The sequence below is a fragment of the Mus musculus genome, chromosome 10, assembly GCF_000001635.26.
Source record: "Mus musculus strain C57BL/6J chromosome 10, GRCm38.p6 C57BL/6J".
In the NCBI taxonomy this organism is placed as follows: domain Eukaryota; kingdom Metazoa; phylum Chordata; class Mammalia; order Rodentia; family Muridae; genus Mus; species Mus musculus.
This window is the reverse complement of record NC_000076.6, coordinates 108,555,940-108,583,265: the sequence shown is the minus strand read 5'-3', so window position 1 is coordinate 108,583,265 and position 27,326 is coordinate 108,555,940. Positions and strand designations below refer to the sequence as shown.

At 40.5% G+C, this 27,326-nt stretch overlaps 1 protein-coding gene across 13 annotated transcripts in view; it reads left to right on the top strand.

Moving 5' to 3' along the window:
- The window catches only part of Syt1 (synaptotagmin I), a 513,331-nt gene that overhangs the window by 427,715 nt on the left and 58,290 nt on the right, over positions 1-27,326 (top strand). The window lies entirely within an intron of this gene.

The window sequence follows — 27,326 nt, the reverse complement described above, 5'->3', positions numbered from 1 at the left end:
CTGAGCAGAATTTTTTCCTCCTCCTCTGTGTGGTTAAATAAATTATCATTTTAATGTTCCAGTAAATCATTAAGGTGGGAGGGATTCTCTTGACATGCGGCAAGGTCATCACAAACAGATAACAGTTGTCATTGTTCCTAGCTGTGGAGTTTCAACAGACATGACTCTTTATTCTGTGATTTTTCTGATTACAAAAAAAAAAAAAAAAAAAAAAAAGGAAAGAAACAAACAAACATACATTGTAAACACCACCCTGATGTAGCACAGTGAGTTTATACTGTGAAAGAAAACGGCTGAAAATGGTTGAGGCTGAGTCCTACCCAGTGACTTAACAGTCAAATCTCATGCTATCTATATCCATTTCTCTGTATAAATAAGGGAACTTGAAGAAGCTATAGTCTTCCATGTCACTAAAACCCTGCCTTAATGTCTTGCTTCATTTCTAATGGTGTAAAATTTGAACCTTTAAAATAATATGCATATAGTCCTTCCTAAAAATATGTAAAACATTTTGTGTGCTTATTGGTAAAACAAATGCACAGAAAACTATTTAAAAATTTGCAATTATAGTTTTCTCCCAGATCTCAAATTAGTATCCTGAGGAGACTTAAGAGACCTTTGACTTCTGTCCCTCTCTTTGGCTAAGTAGCCATGTCTGTTAGAAGTGTATCTGTAGCACTCTTATCTACCCCAAGCACTCCAGACCTCCATGGGAGTTCCTCGCTATCTCTGTTCAAGGCTGCCCTAATGTCCCGCCTAATTGAACTCCACCCCAGCGTCAAGTGCCCTTGTTCTGGCTTTCTTCTGGGTCTTATATAGGATGGACTTCCCATCACCATGGACAGCTGCTTCAGATCCTCCTTCTCCAAGATGGCGGTCCCTTTCTGTCTGACCTCCTTGTCAGCCATCCCTTCTCACCTTTACGATGTGCAGAGCAGGATCAATCTGAGTGCTTACAGTCACAGGCATGTACATGAGCTCACTGCTAGCAACCTAAGCAGAGAGAAGCTCAAAGGACAATGCCTGGCCTGTCACAGTTGCTTAGCATTGTGGCTTAAAAGAGGCGCACCCAAAGGTCAGATCTAGTTCAGTACCCATCAGTTTGTCACCTTTTTTTTTTTTTTCTAAAGAAAGGCAGGAAAATTATAGTAGCTTCAGAACCCACAGAACCTAGAGCCACCCCCATATTGGAATTACCTGGAATGATTATAATCATTAACAAACCCTAATTTTAAGGGCTTCCTGCTGCCTGTAGAATTAAATCATAATTACGCTAATCACCTAATGTAGACTCTTTCAAGCTATGCTGTTCTGCATCTCATTTTAGCCAATGGGCCAGCACACTCATCTCATAACAAGCCATGGAGCATGCTGCTTCCGTCCTTACACAATTCTCTTCATCTGGAATTCTCCCTTTTAACAATGCCTAGCTAAATCCTCCTCATTCTTCAGCCCAGCTGAACTCGAATTTCTTCCAGTTACTCAACCAATGTGTACCATGACTCGACCGTGAGTCATACGTCATGCCGAGCACTGGGTTCACAGTCGTGAATAAGAAAGTCCAGAGACCGTGCACTCCTGCAGTTCTTACTTTAATGTAAGGAGACAGACAATGAGCCAAGACATTAGTAAAGCACACAGCTCCCTGAGGTGCCAGAAGCCATAGGTGGAAATGAAACAAGGAAGTTGGGTAAGCCATGTCAGGGAGCATTTCTTTTTTAAATGAGATCAGGAAAGATGACATGAGTGGGTGGCATTCCAGGAGGCAATAGGGCAGAGGTGGGGGACTAAGCCAAGGGTCCAGGTGTGTGAGCCAGAAGGTTTGCCGTGGTAGGGATGCTGTAGGAATGCCTTTTCTGATCCATCCAGCAGAGTCAAGCTTTGTCTTTTTAAGCAGCTTGTTTACAGTCCTCAAACACCAGACTTCTTTCTCACTAGACTGTTCTGTATTTATGTCTCCCACAATGCTCTCACCGACGGGTAGCACTGCGCAGAGCTGCGGAATGAATAATGAATTATTTACAAAGGAGCCGTGGCCCGAAAAACAAGTCTCGCATTTCAAATTTGCTTAACCTACTTACCATTAAAGCAACTCTAAGTATGTGAATGAGTTGCCTCAGAGTAAGAGGACCTATGTACAAAGAGACCACAACTATATAAGATCTCATTCCAAGTGATTCAAATGCCAAACTCCATTTGCCAGGAACGGCTTTGTTAACTGGAACCAAAGCTGGCTCTTCCGCCAGAGTTGAAACCACACTCTGCCACTACTAACAATCTGACTTGTTTTGAGGTCTTAGAGCTCAAACTCTGTATGGGCTCTAGCACAAAGCCACACATATTGACATTGGACAGATGATTTTTTTTTTCTTCTAAGCTTCTGTTGACAAAGTAGAAGTGCTAGGCAGACTCCATTAGTGGGCATATTGTTAGAAAAAAAAAGCAAGAGTTAAAGTTAAGTGCCTACCAAATATCACTGTGACTGTTTCAATTTAGTCACTTTATCAAAGCTGGAAAATGTGAAATCAATGGACCATCTAAGCCACAGCTTGATTTGGTGGGAGAAAGGGGGCAGGGGAGGGACCTGACACGACGCAGCTATTTGATGGACACGCCAGACCAGTTCCAGATAATCAGGAGTCCAGGTTTTATACAGGCTCAGAGTGAGTTCAAAATTAGCAACGGATCAATAAAACATGAAGAAAGTGGGAAGTAGACATTTTCAAAATACTTTTCTTACTAGTTTCTGGCAAGATCAGGTGATTTCTTTCTCACTGTGTTTATTCAAAATGGACACCCTGCAGGCAGTGGTGGCACATGCCTTTAATCCCAGCACTTGGGAGGCAGAGGCAGGCAGATTTCTAAGTTCGAGGCCAGCCTGGTCCACAAAGTGAGTTCCAGGACAGCCAGGGCTATACAGAGAAACCCTGTCTTGAAAAACAGAAAAAAATAAAACAAAACAAAAATAAAACAAAACAAACAAAAAAAAGGACACCCTAAGGATTTTGCCTTTATCACAACATCCACATTGCAAATGACCAAAGTTCCTGCCCTTCATCCTCACAAGGCAAGTGTAATTGGACTATTCATAATTCTGCAGCAGATTAATTTTTTTTACATCTACTCATTCATTTGGGAATTTTTTACATAATTACTCACATAATTCCACCACATCCCCACCCCAGCATCTTCTATGTCTTCCTTAATTATTATACTTATATACAAATACATATGTACCTATATATGTAATTGATTAATCAATCCTAAAAAAAATGAATCTCCCATTTCTAATTTCTGTTCATGAATATTACAAAAAGAAATGTTTAAGTTCTGAGAAAGACAAGGCATTGGAGGAATTGAGAGCTCCTCACTCCTAACGTGAACTATTTCTAACACACATTTAGCTTTTCCTACATAGCAGTCTTTAAGATAAACAGCACGGCTCCTAGGGGCCTCCACTACCTGGAACTGAAGCACAAAAGTCCTCGGAGTAGATAAGGCTGAAAATGGAGCAAGGAAGGAAGGAAGGATTGGTGAAATAGAAACTGGGGGGGGGGGGGGGGGGTCAAAATCCCTGGGAATAGTCTCAATTAGCTCCTCCCTTTCTTGTCATCTCAAAATCACAAGTGGATTCTCTCTCCTCATCTGAGGCTTCTGGCAAATCGCCCTTCCTGCCTGGCTCCACATTACACGGAATATTGTACCACAAGGCTGTTCTCATCCTAGTTCCCTGTAGTGAGCATACACACCATCCTTACAGATTTTTTCTGTCATTTCATGGCTAGAAAACTATGTCCATATAAAAAGGGGCAAAACGTGTGCAGTTCTGCTCCCTTGATGAGGCTCAAATTCACCCAATTTTGAGAGAGAGAGACAGAATTACAACACAGCAAGCATAGAGGAAAGAAGGTCTGAGAAACCCGGGTGAAGTATCTGTTCCAATGGGGCTGATGAACTTTAAGGAGCAAGAAAGGAGGCTATGAGGCCAAGAGGCTCAACAGCAGCTGAGCAAGGCATAGTTAAAGCATTGGATCTCAACCTGGAGGTCACAACCCTTTGGGGGTTCAAGCAACCTTTTCACAGGGGTCACGTATCAGATATTTACATTATGATTCATGGCAGTAACAAGATTACAGCTATGAAGTAGCACTGAAATAATTTTATGGTTGGGAGTCACAACTGTATTACTATATTTAACTGTATTAAAAGGTCACAGCATTGGGAAGATATAGAACCACTGTTCTCCATCATAATTTTTCTGCTTCATTTCGGCCGTGCCCTCTTCTGCTGTCTTCTTCCTGGCCGTGCCCATCCAAGCTTACCACTAACACTGTGACAAACCATCAGTGGCTAGGACACAGTGATCTCAGAACTCAGGATGCTGAGGCAGGAAAATCTGTGTTTGACTCCCATGATGAGATCCTACCTCTAAAAAAGGAACTCATTTGATTAGCAAACAAATGAATAAGAACAGAATGCCTAGTTACAGGAGATATCTATTCCCATTAAAGAGCACAGTGGACTTCAATAAGGTAATGCAGTAAAGAGTTGAGATGAATGCTCTAAAAGGTTAGTGTGTGGCTTAGTGAGTTACACACATGCACACAGATACACATACATGCACATACAGACAAATTCTTTATTATTTGCTGGTATATTTTAATTTTTATTAATTTGTTTGTTCTTGATCTACTTTTCCATCATGCTACAAGTATAATTGAGGAAATATAGCCACATTTAAGAACTCAATAGTGTTCAAAAGGAACAGCTCACCTACTCTCAGGTACCCATTAGAGTCAATATGAAAACCATAATCAGGAGGGAGGAATTGTTCTTTCAGGCGAAATTTATCAAGGGCTAACATTTTGACTGGCTCAGTTAGAATCATAAGAAGACGTGTTAAAATAAGAACCACCTCAAATTTAGTTTTAGGGGAGAACCTGGAGTCTTAAACAAGCCGATCTTAAACTTAAAAAAACAAAACAAAACAAAACAAAACAAAAGAAGACAAGACACTTTAAAAACTTAGCTGCTACATAATTTTAACTAAGGTTTATGTCAGCCAAGTCCTAAGCTAGAATTTTGTTGTCAATAATATAGGGAAAAATACACCCTTTGACTTATATACAAGAATTTTCTCAAATAAAAGGTTATATTTCCTTTAGGACTCTAGTGTCTCCTGCCTGAAAAGTGTGAATGTTTTGTCTTTTCCCTCTTTAATCCCTGTCAGTGAGAAGAGGAGACAAAGGCAGATGTTTCCTTTACAGGTTCTGCAATCATTGTCCAATGTCCTTGACCACCTTCCTATGTGTCCATCTATTGGTAATGAAAGCATTAAGAAGAAAACTGCTCCAAATTCAATTGACTTGAACTAAGAGCCACTAGTCTGGGAGCTAGGCCAATAAATAAACAGGCAGAAACTTATTTGAGCCAATTAGATAGGGATATGCAAATTAATTGGCCATGATATCAGGGTCAAGCAATAATATGCAAATATGCTGGCTTCTTATTGAGCTAATGGGACAGGAATATGCATAATAGGTTGGCAGTGACATCAGAAGCTTCATCATAATTTTAGGCTTGAATGTTACAATGTAAAATTAATTCTGCAACATTTCAAAATGCTTAATTATAATGTGGATAAAAATAATAGGAAGCTCTGAGAAGTGCACAGACTGTTCTAAAAAGGAAATGACAATTCTTGAAATGGCATGGTTCTAGAAACTGAGTTATTAAAAAGAACTATGAAAGAGTAATAGCCAAGTCCAATGCACGTTGAGAAGTAGGCACAGTTGCTAGTATGCCAAAATGAAGACACATGCAATGCCTGGAGGACTGAACAGTTTTAAGGGAGTAGAGGAGACACAGACCGACCCTGGGATCAGTTAAAATCAAGCAGCAGGCTGAGGTACACTCAATTCACAACGGCAAGCACGGTGTTCCCTGTAAGCTCTGCGGCCATCACGGATGTGCCGGCGACTCACCACACACCCTGAGTTCCCACTCCCTGCCAGGCAGCATGCCTCTCCTCACACCTGCCTAGCACAGTAGAGGTTGGTTCTGTTTTAATGCCCTGTGCGTGTTAACTGACTTAATCCCTATTCCAAAACATAGGTGCAGACTATGTTCAATGCTCTTTTATTGGTAGAACCAACCACAGTTCGTTAAACAGCTCGCTCAAAATCACAGATCTTGAGTTTGGTACAGCTAGGATATCACCATAGTCCATCTTCACACTCCATGAGTAAAACATGACTTTCATGTCCCACTAGAGTCAACCTGAAGAGCAGGTGACTAACTACATTACAGATTGAAAGACATTAAGACTTCAACTTGATTTCAAATATCTTCTCATCCCAAACAGAAATTCCATTAAGGGAGTCACTAATATAAATTATTTGGTTGGTTGCTTAGTGTCACATGGTCACTTACACAGCAGAATGGAATTAGTGAGTCTATAAACCTAGATATTGGATATTAATAGATTGCTTTGTTTCTTAGATGTAAGTTGACATGCTATTTTAATATTTAATTCTTTGCACACAAAAGAGGATACAGTTCAAACAGTGACATTCAAGCCCTATGAGAGGCACGGTGTTGAGCAGGATGGGAAGTTGTTCAACCATAAGGAATGTGAGTACTTTTTAGGTCGGAAAAAAGTCTAATGAAAATGTTTGCTACTGATCAGTGGCTGATCCTAGGAGGGACTATATGGCACTTCTGGAAGGACAACGTGATTACAAATGCTTCCTAACTACTGTAAATTGACTGCTACAAGATTTGGTGGCTCAAAGTTACATATTTAAATATTAAAATATTTTAATTGAACCCAAAGTAATTGACAAGAAATTGGATTTGCAATAAACTCCTTAACATGAAAGTCAAAATGAGCTAGGAAATACTAAAAGAATAATCACCAGACAGAGATGTAGAAACGATGCTTTCAAAAGCCCCTGATAAGGTTAGTATTCACTTTGGAACCTCCCACTTTGTGTATTCCCAAACACTGACCTATGAAACTCAATGAGTAAATGAAAAATTTGTACATGAACAAACACAAAACATAAAACAGCTTTGCTATAGTATGTAGATGATTCTTTAAGAGGTCCACACATTGAAGGCTCCCTCGTTGGCTTGTAGTGCTACTGAGGAGGGACAAAATGGAACCTTTAAATCATAGGCCCTAGTGCCAGGGTAAGCACTGAGGTATTGGAATCCAAGACCCTTCCTCTCCTTGCTCACCAGCTACCATGTGCTGGACAGCTTTGTGCCCAAGGTGTTTTCTACCGTGATGTTCTAGCTCACCCCAAAGACAAAGTCAATGGAGACAACCAACTGTGACACGGAGCTTCCAAAACAGGAACCTAAATAAACCTTATAACTATTTTGTCATGACAACAGAAAGTTACCACACATTTCATTGCGGAAAATCTTAGAAACAATTCACTAAAAAAGGAAAACTATAATCCAAATTAGATTATGGAATTAGAGAGTCAATGTAGAGTTAGTACTATTCCAGAAGATTCTAGAAGGATGAGATGGAAATACTCTGCATTTATCCTTGTGTGGAGTACACATAGGTATGGCCACCCACCTCAAAACAGACAGCAGTGTTCAATGACTAGCCAACATAGAAGGGCAGCCTGGATAGAGAGGATCAAGGGACTATCTCTGAAGACAGGCTAAGAAGTTGAGGACTTTGTAGTCTGGGGTAGGAAGGCAGAGCTCAGGCATGATTAAAGTCTTAAGATCATGAAAGCAGAGCACAGTGATGCCCACCTGCCCACTCCACAATGCTAGAATTAAGAGGTAACCTTGATGTTTAAAAGAAAAAAAGATGAAAAGAAAGGGCATTCTGGGTGATCTCAAAGGTGCCTTTCCACTCAGAAATTCTTTGTCCATTTCTCTTCGCCTTGTAGTTCTGCCTTATAGTTGAATGGCAAACACTAGTCAAGGATCTGGGACAGACAGAAATATAAGACAAATCAATAGATGAGAGTTTTCTGTGTTGATGGGCTTTAAAATGGACTTTGTTGAGCCTTTTATGTTATCCCATCAGAACCTCCTCCCATGGCACCTTTGCGTGAGGAACCCTTAGCAGCTCCACAGTTTTGTACCACACTGTCTGACCCAGGTGACTGTGTGAATGCATTGTCTTCTTTCACTTAACCATCCCTTCCCTTTCTCTCACTCAGAACACAGAAAAGGAATAGAGGGGTTTGGAATTTCCAATAGCTAACTAGAATAGCAGAAGTATTCCCAAATACTTCTTTTTTAAAAACATTTAGCAGAAGTCAGTGTTATCTTTCTCTTCCTTTTTTAAGGCATAAGAAATCTGTTAGCAAAGCCTACAACACCTTAAGAACAGAGTCATATCCAGTGTTTGGACCTCCTAGAAATCCAAGGATGAATCCTTCAATCGATCAACAGTTAGGAGCCCACAAAGCTCTTCCTAAGGACTAAAGTTCAGCAACCAGTACTCACATTAGGCTTCTTCCCCCTTTCTGGTCTTCAAGGGTATCAAAACACATTGCATACAAATATGCAGACCCATACACATAAAGGAAAAGGAATCTTTAAAAGGATGAATCATATTATAAAAAAGGCAGCCACGCATTGTAGCAGACACCTGGAATCTCATCACGCAGGAGACTGAGGCAGAAGACTCAGGAGTTCCAGGCCACCATTGGCTCTAGAGTGAGACCCTGTCTAAAATAGCAACAAAAATTGGTTATCGTGTAGCTATGTCTACTTTTTTGTGTGTACTTGTATGTGTGGTATGCATATGCATGTGTGCAAACACATGAATGTATACAGGCACATGTATGTATAGAGGCCAAGAGTTGATATTAGGTGTCTCTCTCACTAGTTCTCATCCTATATATTCAGTGAGGGTCTCTCATTTGAACCCAGAGCTTGATCAATTTTGCCCATTTAAGTAGCCATCTTGCCCAGGGCATTCCCCGTCTTTGCCTCCCAATTACTAGAATTAGAGGCAGGTTGCCATGCCCACCTAGCTTTACATGAGAACTGGGGATCCAAACGCAGTTCATATGCTTGCATGCCAAGTTCTCCCAAATCCATCTCCACTTTTAAGAGGACACATTCCTTAACCCTCACTCCTCATTTCATGCATAGATGCATTATTCTTTTCCTCCTCAGTCATGCCACATGCTTTCCTAAAGCTTCCTGTCAACACAGTTTCAACTTTGTCTCCCATTCTCACATGCATGTCTCATCCATGTTAAATGAACAAACCTCGCCTAGCCATGCACAAATGGCAGCGCTCTACCAATCTCACGGTTTGTTCCCTCTCTTCTGACTGCTCTGATTGAATCTTTCTTCTCCTAAGTAGAATTCTTTTGGCAACATATAGCAGTACTTTCATAGTAGCACCTTGAGAAACAAAATTAGAAAGTATAATTCTTGAAATCTACTGGATATCTTAGCAAGCATCTTCTGAGATTTTATGTAGTCCTCATTTTATTCTTTCTCCATCAGCCTTAATGGCTTCAAAATGGAGTGGCATACTCTCCTCAAGAGACAAGAGTTGCACAGTAATGCACACATTACTGCCGTTACCCCTCAGTGGTCATAAAGGCATTCTCCAGGGAAAGGGTGAAGGCTCAAAATAAATCCCCAGCCATGTCTTTTGCCCAGGATGATAGGCCAAGGCCAGTATGAACTGCCTACTACTTCATGGGCTGACTTCCTCAGATCACAGGGTCAGAAGAGCATAGCAGCCACTGCCTTTGTGACATCTGAAAGCCCTTACTTCGGCTGTGTGCTCCCAAGGGCTTCCTATTGTTTTTTTTTTCCATACAAAAACAAAAAAACAAAAAGACAAAACACAAAAAAAACCTTCACTGTTTATCAAGGAAAAGTGACATTTTAACTTAAAAACCTGAAATAAGTGCGTTTTTTTAATCTTTTGGAATGTTGAAACTGCCTTTTCTAAGACTAAAGCAATAAGATCGATTGCCTTAAGAAATTCATATATTTCAAATGATTGATGTCAAGCAACAATATGGCTATGTAATTAATTAACACGTTCCCCCCATTAACAAGGAGCCTAATGTACTTTTAGTGATAGTAGGCTTGAAGTAATATTGTGCATACATATGTGACTGCAAGATTACATATTTATCTACTTGATAGACTGAGATTTGTTCATGGACTTCCGTTTTCTGATTCATTAAGGAACGAAATGTGCTCACAAATGGCAGTGTTTCAAGATGTTACTAGAATAACAGCCTTTAAGTCATCAGAACTCAAAGAAAGCTGAAGGAAACAATAGCCCCCATCACTTCCTTTAGGATGCAAACGACTTCAATGGCCCAATCAGTCCCCAAAGGAAGTCACCTCAAGGACACAACTTAAGATTGCATGTAGTTCCAGATTCTCTTCTCTACCTGTATATTTAAACACACAAACACATGTTCATATGTATGTATACATGCACAAAAATATGTGCGTTGTACTCAACTGAGATATGTCACATTCATTATTATTTTGGTCTGTCCACTGGTGTGTAACAGAGCTCTTCCAAGCCATATCTGGTAAGCAGTCATTGCATCTGCTGCTTGTATAGCATCTTTCTCTGGATATATTATCATATGTTTAGTAATTTTCTTACCAATAAAACTCTATTTAGAAAACTGTCTTGACCAAAGGTTTCTAAACAATATTTAAATCAAGTTATGAACTCTTGGATAGGAAGAAATGTAAAAATAAATAAATAAACAAATAAATAAGTTTCAACTCCTCCTGGTCATCAAGCCAAGTCAACAGATTGAAAGCAAGCTTTTCTCAGTATCCCTGAGATGGAAAGAGTCCCTAAGTATCACCGAGAGAAAGGCAGGCAATGGGAAAACCTTCATCCTTCTAACATCCTTCAGTTTGCTTGCTGCTACTGCCTCTGCAACCAAGCTCCTGTTGCTGAAAAATAAAACGTTGCATTTATACAGTCTCATTATGCATTAAATAAGGGGGGATTTTAAAGTAAGATGCAATTACCCTAAGTTCAAAACCTAAGGGGGGGGAGGGGGGAGTGTTGCTTAAAAGACAACCTCTGTTGATTGCAAAGAGTTGCCCCTCTACCAAGAAAAAAAAAAAGAAAAAAGAAAAAAGGAAAAAGAAAAGAAAGAAAGAAAATCTGGTGATCAACTTGTAAATTTCTAGACTTTCATCAACTGCATTTGTAGCAATTTAAACCCATTAGAATGCACTCAATCTAGCAGCATTGTTGATAGCAATCTAAATAAACCTGCGACAGACACTGGAAGTAAAAAATACAAAAATAAATAAATAAATAAATAAACCCTTACAAAGCCAAAGACATTTTCCAGAGACTGTCCCAATTCTTAGACATTATCGAGCCATAAATTTGTAAGCTGTTGTTAGTATGGGTTGTTTGCATTGAAAACAACTTGGTTCTTGTAGTGCTGTCTATGACACAGGAGAAACCCTGAGAGTGAACCTAGCCTTAAGATTTCAACACGGGAGAAGCTCCCACCCAGTATAACTAGAGATCTATCTTACTCTTCCTTGAAATACCTGTTTGTACTTTAAGAATCTCACTGAAATTTAAAAAAGAAAAGAAAATGGAAAAAAAAAAAAAGATCAGTGACAGGGATTTTAAAAGAGGCACTGAACACATGAATTATGCAAGTCTGAACTTTCATTTTAATAACATCATTAAAATATAAACACCTTAAAAGCTTCCCGACAGGAATTTAACTTTATAGAATGCTTTCTATGTGGCCTGACCTTGCTCGCCAAGATGCATGCCTACGGCACGGTTTAACAGTCATTACAGGCCAGAGCCTAATAATAAGTAGGTGTCTGAAAATGCCAGTGTTTGTCCCTGCCTCCTTGGCATCCAGTGGAGATGCAAGTCAGCCATGAACAGACCCTCTCCTGAGAGCCACCAGGGTGCAGCAGAAAAGACACAAACTGGCATTGCAAACCCTGAATGGAAAACCCATGACCTTTCAGCCCCTCGGTCTGCTCATCCATAAAATTGGGATATTAAACACAGCTTCATTGCTGAGTTCACAGATGAGGTAACATTAGGTGGAAGTTCTAAGTAGAGAGCATCACAGAGCTGCCTATTATTCTAAGCAAGAGAAAATTCTTCGTTAACTTTTAATATTTTTTCATACCAAAGCTTGATTCAAGGTGTGTGTGTGTGTGTGTGTGTGTGTGTGTGTGTGTGTGTGTGTGTGTGTGTGTTCCTCCATAGCTGATATAACCATGTCTATAAGCTAGCCACATATGTGCATGGTTATTGGATGTTTACAGTAACGTTATTCACAATACTCAAAAAAGTGAAAGCAACTTTGCTAAATGAATGGGCAAATCCCATACAAGCAAGGGAACCACACTTTGTAATGGACACAGACAAACTTGATACACTTGACAGTGTGCATCTAAAGCTACAGAGAAGACAAGGGGGTGATGGAAATGTTCTATGCCTTATATGGTTGGACAGCTTGTCATTGAATTATCCTCTAATGAAGTTACTGAAAAATAAATACAAAATTGGCTCACAGCATTGCTTTTTAAACTATCCCTACTAGGTAACCTTTTAATGAGCGTTTATAGGTCTCATGATATCTGCTCTGCTCTTCCAGCCTTCTCTGTCTTTTCTCCTTTCACTCTCTACATAACCATGAGAGCAAATGAGATTGAAAATAGCAAGATATCATACACTATATCACTCAGCGATATGCAAAATTAAGCCATGTGTCTGTGGTGAGCAGGAAGTACATACAGGACTTTAATGTATGTCTCCTAATTACCTGAGAAGCAGCTATGACAGCATCCAGAAACTAGCCCAGCAAGTTCTCTCCTCTCTTGATAGCATTTAACCATGATCCCCAGCATATTTTATAAGAAGTAAGATAGGATGTATTTCTCAGGATAACTGTTCTTCAGTATCTTGTTGGGAGTTATTTCTAGGCCCAACCCATTCAACTCCAGTGTATGCCCAAAAGCTGAGAATGTTCAAGTTCTATATACAAAGTGATCTAGTCCTTGCAGATCACTGTACACTTCCCATTCTCTGTGGGTATACCTGTCAAGCATGATATAATGTAAATGATGTGCTGACAGTAGCTCTGTTGTACAGCTGAAGGAATGGGGACCGGAAGGAAGAAAAGGGAAAGTCTCTCTATGTTAAGTACAAATGCAGTTTTTGTTCTTGTTTTTTTTTAAATAGGTTCAGTTAAGGGTTGGTTAAACCAATAGGTATGGAGAGGAGACTTGAGTGATAGCCTCAGTTCTCAAAGCCGGTGACTTTGTTGTCTAAGATTCCAGAGCTCTCTTCCAAATTCTTCTCTTATGATAGCACGCCCAGGACAAACTCAGTTAATTGGCCCAGAAGCAGAAGAAAGGAAGGAAGGACAGAGTCTGTGCAGCCCTCATTATCAAGTTGGTATCTGACAGCCAGACCTCCCCTCCCCACTACAGTGAGCCTCTCCCGCACCCCCACCCCACCCCACCCCACCAACCCAATGAGCTAGAATCTGTAGGAACAACATCAATTTGACTAGAAGTGGCAGGGCCTAGTCCCTGAGCAACCCCCTGTTGCCTTGCCTAATAATTTTGCCCCAGCTAATAAATACCTAATTGGATTCAATGAGTCCGCAGTCACTGCGAGATGTTGTTTTGTAACCACATGGGGAGTGGGGAGAGAGAGAGGAAAATAAAGAAGAATAGCACACATCTCAACTCACATCCTTTCATGACCCTCTGACCCTCTTTTAGCTTGTTTTCTTCTCTCTGAAATTTCATTTTCTATAACACACTTGTCCTCGGGCTGTGCCCATCCTAGCAATTCAACCCTTGGAAGAACTCTTTGCTTAGATTGTGCCTCACCCCTCTAGCCTTCATCTAAAGTGAATTGTTCACCTTGCTAATAGAAAAGCCTGTTCTTTTAAAGCATTTACTAAGAACTTAGATATGAACTATGAGGGGAAAAAAAAAACAAAAAACCCTGTGTATTGCTGAGTCCCGAGGTGAGGTAAGATCTTCTCCGTTTCCCTCTTTGATGTGTTATTTAGCTAACTGCCCAAGGTGTCCGCATCTGCACTCTTGAACTGTGTCTCTCTCAAACAACTAGCCAGCCAGTCCCAAGGTTAAATCAACCTTGCGTTGCTAAGGAAGCATTTTCTGTGAAACTATAAACCTGGTGACTATGTGGTAGACTCTAGTGTTAACGTATAACGCTAAGGCCAGCAAACACAAAATTACAAGGTGTATTTCAGCCAGATCCTCAAATGAAAAGCTCCCTACAAATGTATTATGATCAAGGCTGCATTCTTTTCCCCTGGACAAAGACATGTTTAGTATTCACACAATAGGGTTCAGGGCCGGGGAACTAAACTTCATTATGTGAGTTAAAGGTAAGAGAATACTATCCACAAGCTAACTTAAATAGAGAAATATCTATTAAAACTCTCCCCCAGATATCATAACATATATAGATTTTTGACTCATAGCTGCCAGTTGACATTCATGTAGAGCTAATCATTAAAGATGCTAAAACTTAATATTTGCTTGCAAGCAAGGCATCACAATGGATTGTTTTTCATCCTGGGTGAGTCGTCGGGACGAAGCCATTTTTTCGTCGGGACGAAGCCATTTTTTTTGTTTGTTTGCTCTGTTTACATGATCCTTGGCTTTCCCTCCTTGTCAAATTTCAAAATGATTTAACCTGAAATGTAAAACAATAGTGGACTCTGATTATCAACTAGAATTATTCATTTTTAAGATGAGTCTCCAGCCACGGGAGCCCCTGCACCCTGTGCTGAGGGGCCAGGGAGGCTACATTCATTCCTAGTAACACATTTAACTAGAGGGACATTAACTTTCTAAAGCAAGCGCAGCGGGAGATCGGGGTCATGCAGAGGGCAGACACAGCGTCAGCCAAGGAACTATTTGTGGAATTGGAGATGTGTACGCTGCAAAAGAAGAGACTTAAAGCAAACACAACACTGTCTGGAAGAAGTAAGCACTCTGTATTGGAACAGCACGGCTCTGACCTAGAACCAAGAATGGCAAGCAGTGTGGATCCTATCTGGTCCTTCCTCTTTTACGGTCTAAAAGAGACTCCAGGCAGGCTCAAAGGACTGGGTTAAGGTCTACTTTCCCAACTGTCACGATTGGGGGCTTTCCTGTGAAGTCCCTCCATCTCCTAAGACATTTTCATTTCGGACTGAGAACTTCTAAGAGATACCAGCCATCCTAAAGTTAATGCCGTGAAAGAAAGGAATGATCAAAGACACCAAGAGCAGCTTATCTTCGCCTTAAAAGGGTGGAGGGCTCCTGGTACTAAGAAAATCAAAACTATAATCTAATGCTAAGCATTCGCTAATTTGGTTTTGTTTAACGGTAAGCATAATCCCATGAGATATGTATCATTATCCCTACAGACCAAAGAGACCAAGGTTTGGGAGTCAGTGGATGGAGCAGGAGTCCCAGGATAAGGAAATGGCTGGTTCTAGCTCCTTGTGCCACCCTTGTTGCCAAGCCAGTCTGCTGATGCCACCAAATCCCTCTGCCTGCATCCTGTCTTCTCAGTTGGCCAAAATCCCAGTTCTAGAACATGATTCTGCACAAAAATCATCCGTTGACTCATAGTTAATACTCTCTCTAGATTATTTTGACAAAGTAACGGTATCCGACTGTGCCTGCAAATGCCACCGTGCACACATCTCAGCACCTTGGTGGATACCAGTAAAGGCCCTGATGGGCACAGAGCAACTGCTCTTCACTCCGTTCTTTCACTGTGCCTCGTCTCTTCTGGAAATCGTGTCCAGAAGGAATTTGTGTGCTTTTCAATGACAACACAAAAAGAGGGGGGGAAGGTGGATATTTACAAGTTTATATCAGACAAAAAGAACAGGTGTGGAACTGTGAGCAGAGACTTCCTAGTGGGAAGGTAGTAATCACAGGCGATCACAGGCGATCACAGGCGATCACAGGTGACCACCGTCTCGGGGCGGGTTTAATTGGCTCTTACTCATCAGAAATCAGGCCTCCAACAAGTGAGGAAAAGACCTTCATCTGGCTGCTGCTTCTCTTCCTTTTTCAGTTTGGTAACTGGCAGTGGAGAAGGTGTTGGATTCTTCAGGAAATATCCTAGCTCATCCTTTAACCTCTTGTCCTATCTACATTGTTTTCCTTCAGCCCCTGATGGCTGTGTTTCTTGCCTGTGTCCTGCAAATGCCTTTTGTCACTCAAGAGACTGAGTTATTTAATCATTAGCAGCGACAGACACCATCAGTGTTCCTCTCTCAGTGTTCCTATGACCCACTGGAGGTATCACAGTCTATCATGTGTCGCAGGCCATGGATCAGCAGCTCTGTTCTGTAAACTGTTCTCTCCAGAGACACTGCTTAATTCCCTCACGGATGGCCATCATCTAACAATGCCTACTGTGTCTTGGCCCCATGAGGAAATTAAAATCAATCAATTCATTGTATTCCAATATTGAACATATAGCATGAACTAACATGGCCTGAACTAGAATCATAGAAAATCAGAAGAACTGAATGAAATATATTAAGGCATTATCCCTGGGTTGAATCTACAGCACTACAAAAGGGGGGGAAAAGTGCTATCTAGTAAAGTTATCCAGACTATAGTAACTGACCAAATCTAGCTATGGTGGCTATGTTGTTAGGATGATATTCAGTTAGTATCTGATTTTTTTCTTGCCTATTATGTTTCCCTTGGAAATGATATTGGAGGACGATCTCTAATCCAAGCTCATAGTGGTAGATATAGTCTAAATTACCATATATTTAAAAAATATCGGGCTGGCGAGATGGCTCAGTGGTTAAGAGCGCCGACTGCTCTTCCGAAGGTCCCGAGTTCAAATCCCAGCAACCACATGGTGGCTCACAACCATCCGTAATGAGATCTGATGCCCTCTTCTGGAGTGTCTGAGGACAGCTACAGTGTACTTACATATAATAAATAAATAAATCTTTAAAAAAAAAATATCCAGGACACACAAATTCTAGAAGGTTGACGACTAGTACTTCAAAAACAGCAAGTGATATATCAAGTACTATAAACCAACAGTCTTATTTAAACATGCAGGAGGATCCTTGCCAAAAAAAATGATCTCTCTGCACCTAGATGACTTTTGTCATCCAAGGTTTCCTGTGATCCCAAAAGAGGAGAAAGTCATATTAGTAGTGACTAACCATATACAATCCAAACACACACACATACACACAACATATACATACCCTCCTCCTCTCATTATTTTAGACTCCAAAACCTTACTCTACTGATGCATCTGGTTCAGTCTAGATCAGAGCTTGCACTGGGCACCTGAAATTGCATCAATAAAACAAGCATTGGTAGGCATGGTAACTTATGCATGTAATTTCAACATGCCTGAGATGGTGAGGAGAGGATAGCCAGTTCTAATTAGCTAGAGAGGGGGCAATAGAAGGAGACCCTGTCAAAGAGAAAGATATTAGAAGAGGAGGGGAAGAAAAGGGGGAGAGAGAAAGGAAGGAAAAGAGAGAAGGGGAAGGAGCGGAGGTCAATAATGTTACACATTCCCCCTTTTTCTCTTACTAAAGACACAAAATATAATATATTGCTTCAATTTTTCTCTTTAAAAATCAATTACTCATTAGCCTAGAACAGAACACTGTAATATATCAATGTGATACCTAATTTTAATGTAAAAATAGTATACATCCTAACAAGTGGTAATTGCTTCATAAATCTTGGAAATAATGTCATGTTTTACGGAGAAGCAAAACTTTTTTTAAAAAGAAAAAAAAAAAGGAGTAAGCCAGATTAGTTTCAGAATTCTCATTGCCATGAAAGGACTAGGAGCCATTAGGTAGTTGGAGGGCTGCTCACAAGCATCTGAATGACACAAGTCTGGAATTATAAATTTGACGTGTATATACAAATTACCTACTTTCTAAGTACACTGTGGGCCAGGAGCGGAAGAGACAAAGCTAAGTAAAATTCAATCCCTGCCTCCAAAGGCAGGAAACACCACACAGAAACACTGACTATAATTTAGATCAGAGGTGGCAAACTTATTTTTCAGGATACCAGGTAGTAAATATTTTAGACTTCGCAGCCCACAAGGATTCTTAGAAGCATTCAGCTTTGCCATTAGAGAACACAAACAGCCCCAGATAGCGTGGCACAAGCAGGCATGGCTGTGTTCCCATAAAACTATTTTGAGATAGGAATTGCAGCTAATGAAATATTAATCTCCTTTTGATTGTTTTCAACATTTAAAAATATATAAATGGTCTTGTGCCTATGAAAACTTGCCGTAGATAGATATGGCCCCTGGATAGTCATTTGCTGACCAGCAGGACTTTAGAGAAGTTCGGAGGGAGGGAGGCTAACTTGAAATGGGGGCAGAGAGGTCATGGATTTTTCCTGGAGATGGGAAGCCCTCAGCTGAGGGCCTCTACAGGATAGGTGAATAGGCTCAGAAGACAGCATGGTCAAAGGCATTCTTCTGTGAGACAGACTGGGAGCACACAGGCAGGCACAGCTGAGAAATGAAGTCAGAGAGATCAGCCAGGAACCCCAGGAACGGAACTGAACCTTATGCTCAGGACGAAGATGGGGTTAAAGTGGGGACTGTTGGAATGGTCCAGAGTGAAGGGTCCTATGACAACATCCCAAATGTGGGATCAGTTTGACTCGGGTTAGATAACTCCTGTGCCACTCACTTAGCACGTAGGTCTGGAATGTCTACCTCACCATCTGTCATCCTTGCACTGGACATGTACGATGAATCTTATGTGTACAATGTCCCAACTTTCTGTGAGAATCTCATTGCTAACTCATTGCTTGGCTGACACGCTCTGGATTGTGGGAGTACATCATCAATGACAGTTACCAAATACCAACTCAAGAGGACTGACAGGAAATGGAAGGAGGGACACTAGCCAGTCACAGGTCCAACACTGTACTGCGTTATTCGAACACGACTCACGCCTACAGTTGCTTTACAGGGGTATCTCTGTAGCATCATTTATTTAAAACTTAAGGGAAAGACAGTGAGAGGGGAAAAAAGATTAATCGTTCTCTAAGCAAACACTGTCTCATCATAAATGTGCTTTCTTGAGCAAGTCCTGATTCCATTTCACTTTGATGCATGGATAGTTCTCCTCCTCGAAAGGAATACTTCCTTAAATAAGCCCTAGTTATAGAAATGGGTGGTGTTCTCATTTATATTGCACTCAATTTGAGGTGAGACAAAAGATTTCCATTACACAACTCATCAGACTGGGTTTTTAACTTAAGCATCGAGACAGCACGAAAGGCAACCTTCACGAACAGGCTTCTAGGGAATGCATGGTTCCCCCTGTAAATGATCAAAAGACTTGCATTAGACAGCTTGAGACCACATCACATTCTAGACAATCAAGATGTCATTTATTTATTCATTAGATTTTTCCAGAAAGTAATAATATCTATGTTGAATATTAATTGAAATTTACTGTTTGTTCATTAATTCATTCTCTCCCTATTAAGATCTACCATGTGCTGGGCTCTGCTAAGTCTTCCCATTTGGATAGGTTTATTTTGACTTCATTCTGCTGTTTGATTCTTTCTAGGTTTGGGGCTGGGGGTGGGGTGGGGTTAAGGAGGGCTCATTTGATGTTTGAGGTCACTGGGTAACCTAGCCCATGTTGTATTATAACCCAGTCGGCCCTGGAACTCAGCAGTCCACAAGCCTCAGTCTCCCAAGTGCTGGGGTTACAGGTGTGAGCCATCGGCCCAGCTACTAAACAGCTCAAATTAGAGCCACTAATTTGTTTTCCCTACCCCATGTATGGGCAACATGTATCTATAAATAGAAAAAAAAGGCCTTGATTTAAAGGCCCCTTCTGAGTTTGTATTATTCTGCTTTCTAAGAGAAAATATCAGATTCTAAGTTATATTTAGAAGCAATAATATACTCTACGTGTGCTGATTAGGGTCTTGAGGAGCCACAGGAGTGAAATTACCTAAGTCCTGTTCAGAGGTTCACAGTTGGTCAAGTTCAAGGGGTATCGACGGCATGCTCAGCTAGCGACACATTAGAGCTGTGTTACCAATCAGAACAAGTGGAGATGGCTATCAGGCAGCTAAATAACAAACCTACCATTTCATTTATTTAACTATGCTAGATTCCCATTATATCGTAGGCATGGACGTTTATCTTCTTCATCACTTTCTGCACATCTGGGGTGTGGTGGTTGGGGCATGTGTCTTGTGGAGTCGTAGAATTTTCCAATTCTTAAAGCTTTGGCCTAAATACAACACAGGAAAGGATATTTCCTCATTCTCGACATGCAATCCTCACCCTAGCTTGGCAGCCCTTCTTTGCAGCACGTCATATACAAAATCCTTCTCTCTCAGACTGTCAAACTCAAATCCCCTTCCCTAAGGGAAACTTCAAAGAAGATAGTTCACAACAGTCTGCCTGATTCTTACTACCAAATAGACCCGTGTGCGTTGCCTGGTGATCCAATTCACAGGAAGGGGCTTGGAAAGAACGCTGTTTAATGGCCTCTTAGTCTTCTTCATCAAAAACAAGTCCGAATCCTGATTTGTCAGTGAATGTCATAGTATTCTGATCCAAGAACCACTTTCTCAAGATCAAAAGGCACAGTTTAGTTTCCTCTCTGGCTACAAAAACAAAATAAGATCTACAGTTCACGAAATGCTTTTCATGACACACTAGTGCTGTTAAGTGACTAGCCCATACCAAGAACAAAAGTGTGGAGATTAGAAACTGGATCAATAGTGATTAACCAACCCAAGGAACATCCTGGAAGGTCCGTACACTGTTCCCAACTGAGTACCATACTTGGGAAAGCACTAACTATGATGGCTGAAGATAGACATTAAAATAGTTGCCAATATTACCACCTATACATGCATATCCCATATAGCCACACACAGAGTCAGATGATAGATAGATGGACACAGAGAGAGAGACAGAGAGAGAGAAAGAAAGAGAGAGAGAATGAATTAAAAATGAAATATTTTTAAGAGAATTTACAGGCACACTGAGAAAGTTCTTACATTAGTTACAGGCACACAGAACTCAGGAAAGTTACAGGAGCTATGCTCAAAACTTCCAAAGTAAATGTATGCTTGAAAGCTGGGCCTGGGTCAAAGTGTTTCTTTTCAACATAGGAGTGGGAGTTGGGGATCTATTACACACTGACTTCTTCCATGGTAATTTCCTCCTGAGGAAAGAAATGCATTTCATTCTAGTGTTCCTGTCATGTTTCTGACAATTTACATCCTCATTTTCCCTTACAAGATTCCCGTTCTGTAAATGGTCCTCGGGCCCAATAAGCATATCAGCAGAGAATTTTTTAGTGTATTAATCAAAATGCAAGGAAGACAATGGGATATGCTTGAAATAACAAATCACTTGATTGCTTAATTAGGTTAGCAAGACTGCACAAAAATGAAAACGTCATCTTTTTAAGCTGCAGTTAAAAAATATAACGTGTGTGAGAAGAGGGGTAATACTTCAAAGGATGCCAGAAATAGGAATTCTTAAAGGTTCCCATAAGGTGCTGGCTGTGTGTTGCTTCGAGGGTTCCTCTGAGAACTCGGACAATGCCTGTAGGCTTAGTCAATCATCTTAGGATCTCCAAGCATGCTGTGCATTGAACAGTGCACCCACAAGAAGCTTCCTCGGGTGTTCTGTGAAGCTCTTGTCAGCCCAGGCTTCTAGATGAAAGTTTATCTCCAAGCTCAGTAGGAAACACCTGGAAAGCAATGACTTCAAATAAATCTCTATTACACATTTTGCCTCTTAATGTAATAACCAAACATATGTTTTTGGAATAGAACTGTAACTTCGATAACATTGACTAAGATTAATACTAAAATAAGCTCAAGAAGAATATGGCAGTAAAAATATCCGTAGATACAGTTGAAGGGTAGATAACTGTGATGCCTTGCATGCTCCCTCGTACATCTTCACAACAAACCTGAGGCTGGCATCACATTGAAAAATCCCAGCACTTGGGAGGCAGAGGCAGGTGAATTTCTGAGTTCGAGACCAGCCTGGTCTACAGAGTGAGTTCCAGGACAGGCAGGGCTACACAGAGAAACCCTGTCTCGAAATTAAAAAAAAAAAAAAAAAAAAAAAAAAAAAAAGACACTGGAGGAAAACCTGGAAAACATAGCTGAGAACTTAAATAACTTACAGAAGATACATTAGGCAGATGTCAGTGGGCCACCCATTCATTTAACCCCAGAGTCTAGGTCCTGTTTTCTGATGCAAACCTAAAACCCATTCTCTAAAGTAATCGGCCACCTTGGAAACTTTTCAGAACCATTTTACGTAAATTCTATTTGTAATGACGGTTAACCCAATAACTCTAATCTCAGCCTTCTTTTGTGGTCTCTTTTTATTGAGGTCAGTGAGGGATGGGTGTCATGCTTACAGACCAAAAAGAGAAGAGAGGAAATAGCAATTCCTGTCACTTGGCTCTTTTAAAACAGTAGGAGAGCAGAAAGGAGTAAGCATTCTTGAGGGCGTGGCTTTGAACCAGGGGAGGTACTTTGGCAAAGATGTGGTCTGACTGTGCTCCTTCCTTGGTAGATTTCTATCATGCCTCTGTTTGTATGGCAGCAGCTCTCCTTGCAGTACTCCAGTGGACTTATAAAGAATCCAACCCCCGACCCCACCCCACCTCCTCATATAATTCTCATACTTGCTTCCTTCAATGAACCTTTGGCTTCAAGCTCTTGGGATACACAGTAGTCTATTAGCATAGAGCAGACCTTGCATTAAATACTTGACAATCCTGATTTCATTTACTTCTCTCTGTAACTAGATAATACTGCCATTCTTAACAAGTTTCCGTTGAAATAACAGTGGCTTAGAGACTTAAGAGGGTGTTGCTCTGAACTGCGTCACCATCTCTTCATCTGTCATTTAGTGTAGTTTTTGTTCCTGGAAGCATCTGTGATTAGTGGCCAATATTAAGCTACAATTGTGTGATTCTTAAGTCTCTGGTTCCTTCAATTCTTTAATACTTTAAAATGCAATGGCCTCGACATTTTCAAGGTCACACATGTGCGTCCTTAGATCAACCAAAGGAATTTATCCTTTGTTGGAATAGAAAGCTGTAATGCAACCCTATGACTCTCAACTTCCTGTTGCGTCACATGAGCATTATCAAATCTCCTTGAAGAAGCTGAAAGAGCCACAGTGGTTACGAGTACAGAGCCTCAAAAGCCAAGGTCTATAAGAGGACCCACTGAGATGCAGGGAGCATCCCTATGCAAGAGCTCCCACCCTAGCCCACAGTATGGCAAGGGATTGAAGGATTTGAATTCTAAACTTCTGATAGATTAGCATCTGCCCAGAACAACCTCTGAAAGCAGTGGCTATCCCTGGAGAGAAAACTGTGGAGCCCGTCATGCCAGTCTGTGCAAGGTTAAGTCTGTGATCAGGCTAAAGATACAGATATGGCTGGATGAGACACCACATCGGATGCAGGAGGGTTAGGGACTGTGGCTGAGGTACAAATTGCTTAGAAGCAGGCTCATTTTAAGTTGCCATGGCAAAGAAAAGTGCAGACAATGGAAAGCTTTTACATTAATACCAGCTACCTCTTGTTATGATAGGATTGTCCAGCTGAGGGGCACTTTTCTTTGTTCTTCAACTGACATGAACAGATAAAATAATAAACAGTAATTACATAGTATTATAATGATTTCTGGGCTTGCCTCAGAGGGGCGTGCATCTGGCTAGGTAATTACTTCTTTGACAGATAGGTTTTTCCGTGAGAATGAAGGATGATGAGCTGAGTTTACTGCCTGCTGATGAGACCGCGGGGGAGGAAGGTCGTGAGGTATGCTTATTAAGACCATTTTAGTCAACGTGTTTTTCAATCAGTTGTCAAGGTTCCTATCCTAGTTAAAGAAATACTGCTTATGAAAGTGACACGGGAGCAGTCCCGGCCGTGAGAGACTCCTACTTGAGGGAAGTGACTCAATGGTAGACTTTTCAGGCAAGCTTTCAGTGAAAGGCCGTGTTTTAAAATGCGATACCTTCATCTCTAATATTCTAAACTTTACAGCTGGTGTGAAAGAGAGCCAGACTCCTGTATTCCATTTAAACTTCTTGAGAGATGAGTTCCCCCTACTGATTCAGATACAACTTTCTACAGGATTCTGACTAATCCTTAAGCCATTACCGCGCTCGGGGATGTGTTCCCGCAGTCCAGCAACACATGCACGCTTTACTCACTTTCTCCACCCCCACACTAAGTTCACCAGGAGTGACAACAGATGGGATTCTGTCCCCCTCGTTATAACAATATAGACGGCAGGTGGTGGGAAAAATGGGAGGATTTGAGCAGGAACGGAAACTATAGAAACTTAAATAGAGGAGGAAAACATGGGGACTATATATAGTTAACATTTATATAATTTTATATAATTTTTATAGTTATATATTTACATATAAATTTATATTAATTATATTAACATAAAATTTAAATATAACTATATAGTATATATTTTTATAATTTGTATATTTATATATACACAAATCATATATTTTATTATGTACAGATATATAAAATATATGTAATATATAAAAAATCTTACAAGCATACATATACATAGGCAAATGATATATAATATATATTATATATATATATATATATATATATTCTCACATAATACCTAAGTACATATAAGCAGTTCATTTCTTGGCTACTCATAATATGAATTTTTATTTCACATAATGCATGTAAACATGAGACCAAGAATAACTTAGTATCGCTTGCCCTATCTGTCCACTGTGCTCTCAGCTAGGTTTGCCCACAGCTGAACACAGAGCAAGAAACTTTTCTTCTGGATATGATGATATGTAGATGAAGATGCTCTGTAGTGAACAGAGATTTCTGTTTCCTCGCTCTTCCACGTTGTCTTAGTTAGGGTTTTACTGATGTATACAGACACCATAACCAAGGCAAGTCTTACAAGGACAACATTTAATTGGGGCTGGCTTACAGGTTTAGAGGTTCAGCCCATTATCATCAAGGTGGGAGCATGGCAGCATCCAGGCAGGCATGGCACAGGAGGACTGAGAGTTCTATACCTTCATCTGAAGGCTGCTAACAGAATACTGACTTCCAGGCAGCTAGGATGAGGATCTTAAAGCCCACACTCACAGTGTCATGCCTACTCCAACAAGGCCACACCTACACCAACAGGGCCATACCTTCTAATAGTGCCACTCCCTGGGCTGAACTTATATAAGCCATCACACATGTCCAATATGCTACAATGATACAATAAACAGTACAGGTAACTAAGACATTAGGTTTTTTGTTTTGTTTTGCTTTTGTCTTTAAATAATGTGTTTGCCACTAAAACAGTCTCTCTTTCTTCCCTGGTTAACTTCATGTGCATTTCAATGACGTCCTTTACAGGTTTAAGGCATCAGGATGAAATGAGGTTTGTTTGTTTTTGCGGGGGCTTTCCAGGTTCCTTCCTCTTATGAGGGGCTAGATGTCAGGATCACTCAGACACCAAACCACACAAGTGCAGAAGGGAACTTCAGACCTTTGTCACTGGACGAACCCAAGCTGTGAGTCTCTCTGCCCTTGTTAGGTTGACGTGCTAACACGATACCTTCTCTAGGACACCATCAACAGTAGAGTGTGGGAAACAGCCCCATGCTTGGAGCCTTCCTTGAGCAAAACAAGTATTTGGAGAGTCCCTGAGGAAACCAGGATTGTAGGTTGCAATTATTTGTGTCCTACACCAATTATTCAGGACAGAGGATAGTAGTAAGAATGGACTGTGAGGTGATCAATTTCCTCTGGAAGAGTTCTTGTGAATACAGGTCTTGGGCTTCAGTAAAGGGAATTCTCCATACTCATTTTTTATTTCACCCAGTGCTGACCTCCACAGGAAAAACAGCAACTGCAGGGCAGCTGGAGAGCTTCCGCTCTGAAAACATCCAGCATCGACACAGACATTTTGCTTTGCGCTGCACACCTGTTCGACAGATACTTGGCACAATTAACAATAGCAAAGCTTTTGGGCAAAAATGCATATAACATATTATATACTAAATGTACACAAATTATCATAGGATTACATTTGAATGACAGCAAAAGAAATATTTAGACAGCTGCTTCTATGTCTGTAACTCTTGATTATTGAAAATGAGACTATGGGCTGGAGAGATGGCTCAGTGAGTAGGGCTCCAGCTCAGTTCTCAGCACCCATGAGGGTTGACATACAATCTAACTCAGGGCAGTTACACACTTGTATACATACTACACACACACACACACACACACACACACTGAATTTTAAATACCAAGATTTGTTAAACCATTTACTTTTAAAGCCACCAAGTAATCAGAGTATCCTGTACGTGGACTCAAGGTATAAAGAATTATAAATTATAATTTCACCCTGGTGTGTAGAATGTGTCCACACATAAAGATAAGAACAGCTTCACATTTTCCAACTGTGTGGGAGCCCGGGGATATCTTATACTTAAGAGTATAATGATTTTGATTTACGGTGCCACCACTTCCAGTTTGAATGGAAGGATATCAATTAAAAGAATGATTTCCATATTGTTTGCCAATGTAACAAGGTCACGACTTATTGTCTGACCTGTTTAATTGGCTTCTCCAGAATTACATAAATATTATGAAACTAATCTGTTTACTGAGGTACTTAATACCCAAATCCTTGAATTACTATTCAGTTGTTTGCTCTCTTCAGTTACAATTATTCCCACCAAGCAACATATAATAAGCAGCCTGAGGGAGTGGTGCGGGGGCTAACTGTTCTCACTGTGAAACAAGCTACAATCCAAAACAATTTCTTGACCCAAACTCTACAAAGATAAGGAGTATATAATGGGGTATTTAGAATTCTTGGCATTGTTGACATAACTGTTTTCTATTTGAGGCTGCTCAATCAAGGTTTATGTATATTCATTATTTTTCCCCAAGTGTGATTAGCGTCAAAAACATAACAAACTCTGAGCTCACTAGCCCAAATTAAAATTGCAGTTGTGATACCAAAATTGCTAGTGGCAAAGTGCTACGTCAGAGCAAAGATAAAAACTAAATTAGTTCCGTGTGGGGTGTGTGTGTGTGTCGCCATTGTGAGTTTTAAAATAAGTTGATGTGTTAAAGTATTTGATCAACTAGGGCAAGAGCCCTCCACTGTGCCTATAAATTCAGAATTCCTGCTTTGTTAATTCAGGAAAATGTGTTTTATATGGGCAGGCTAAACAAAATAAACCCAAGCACTGA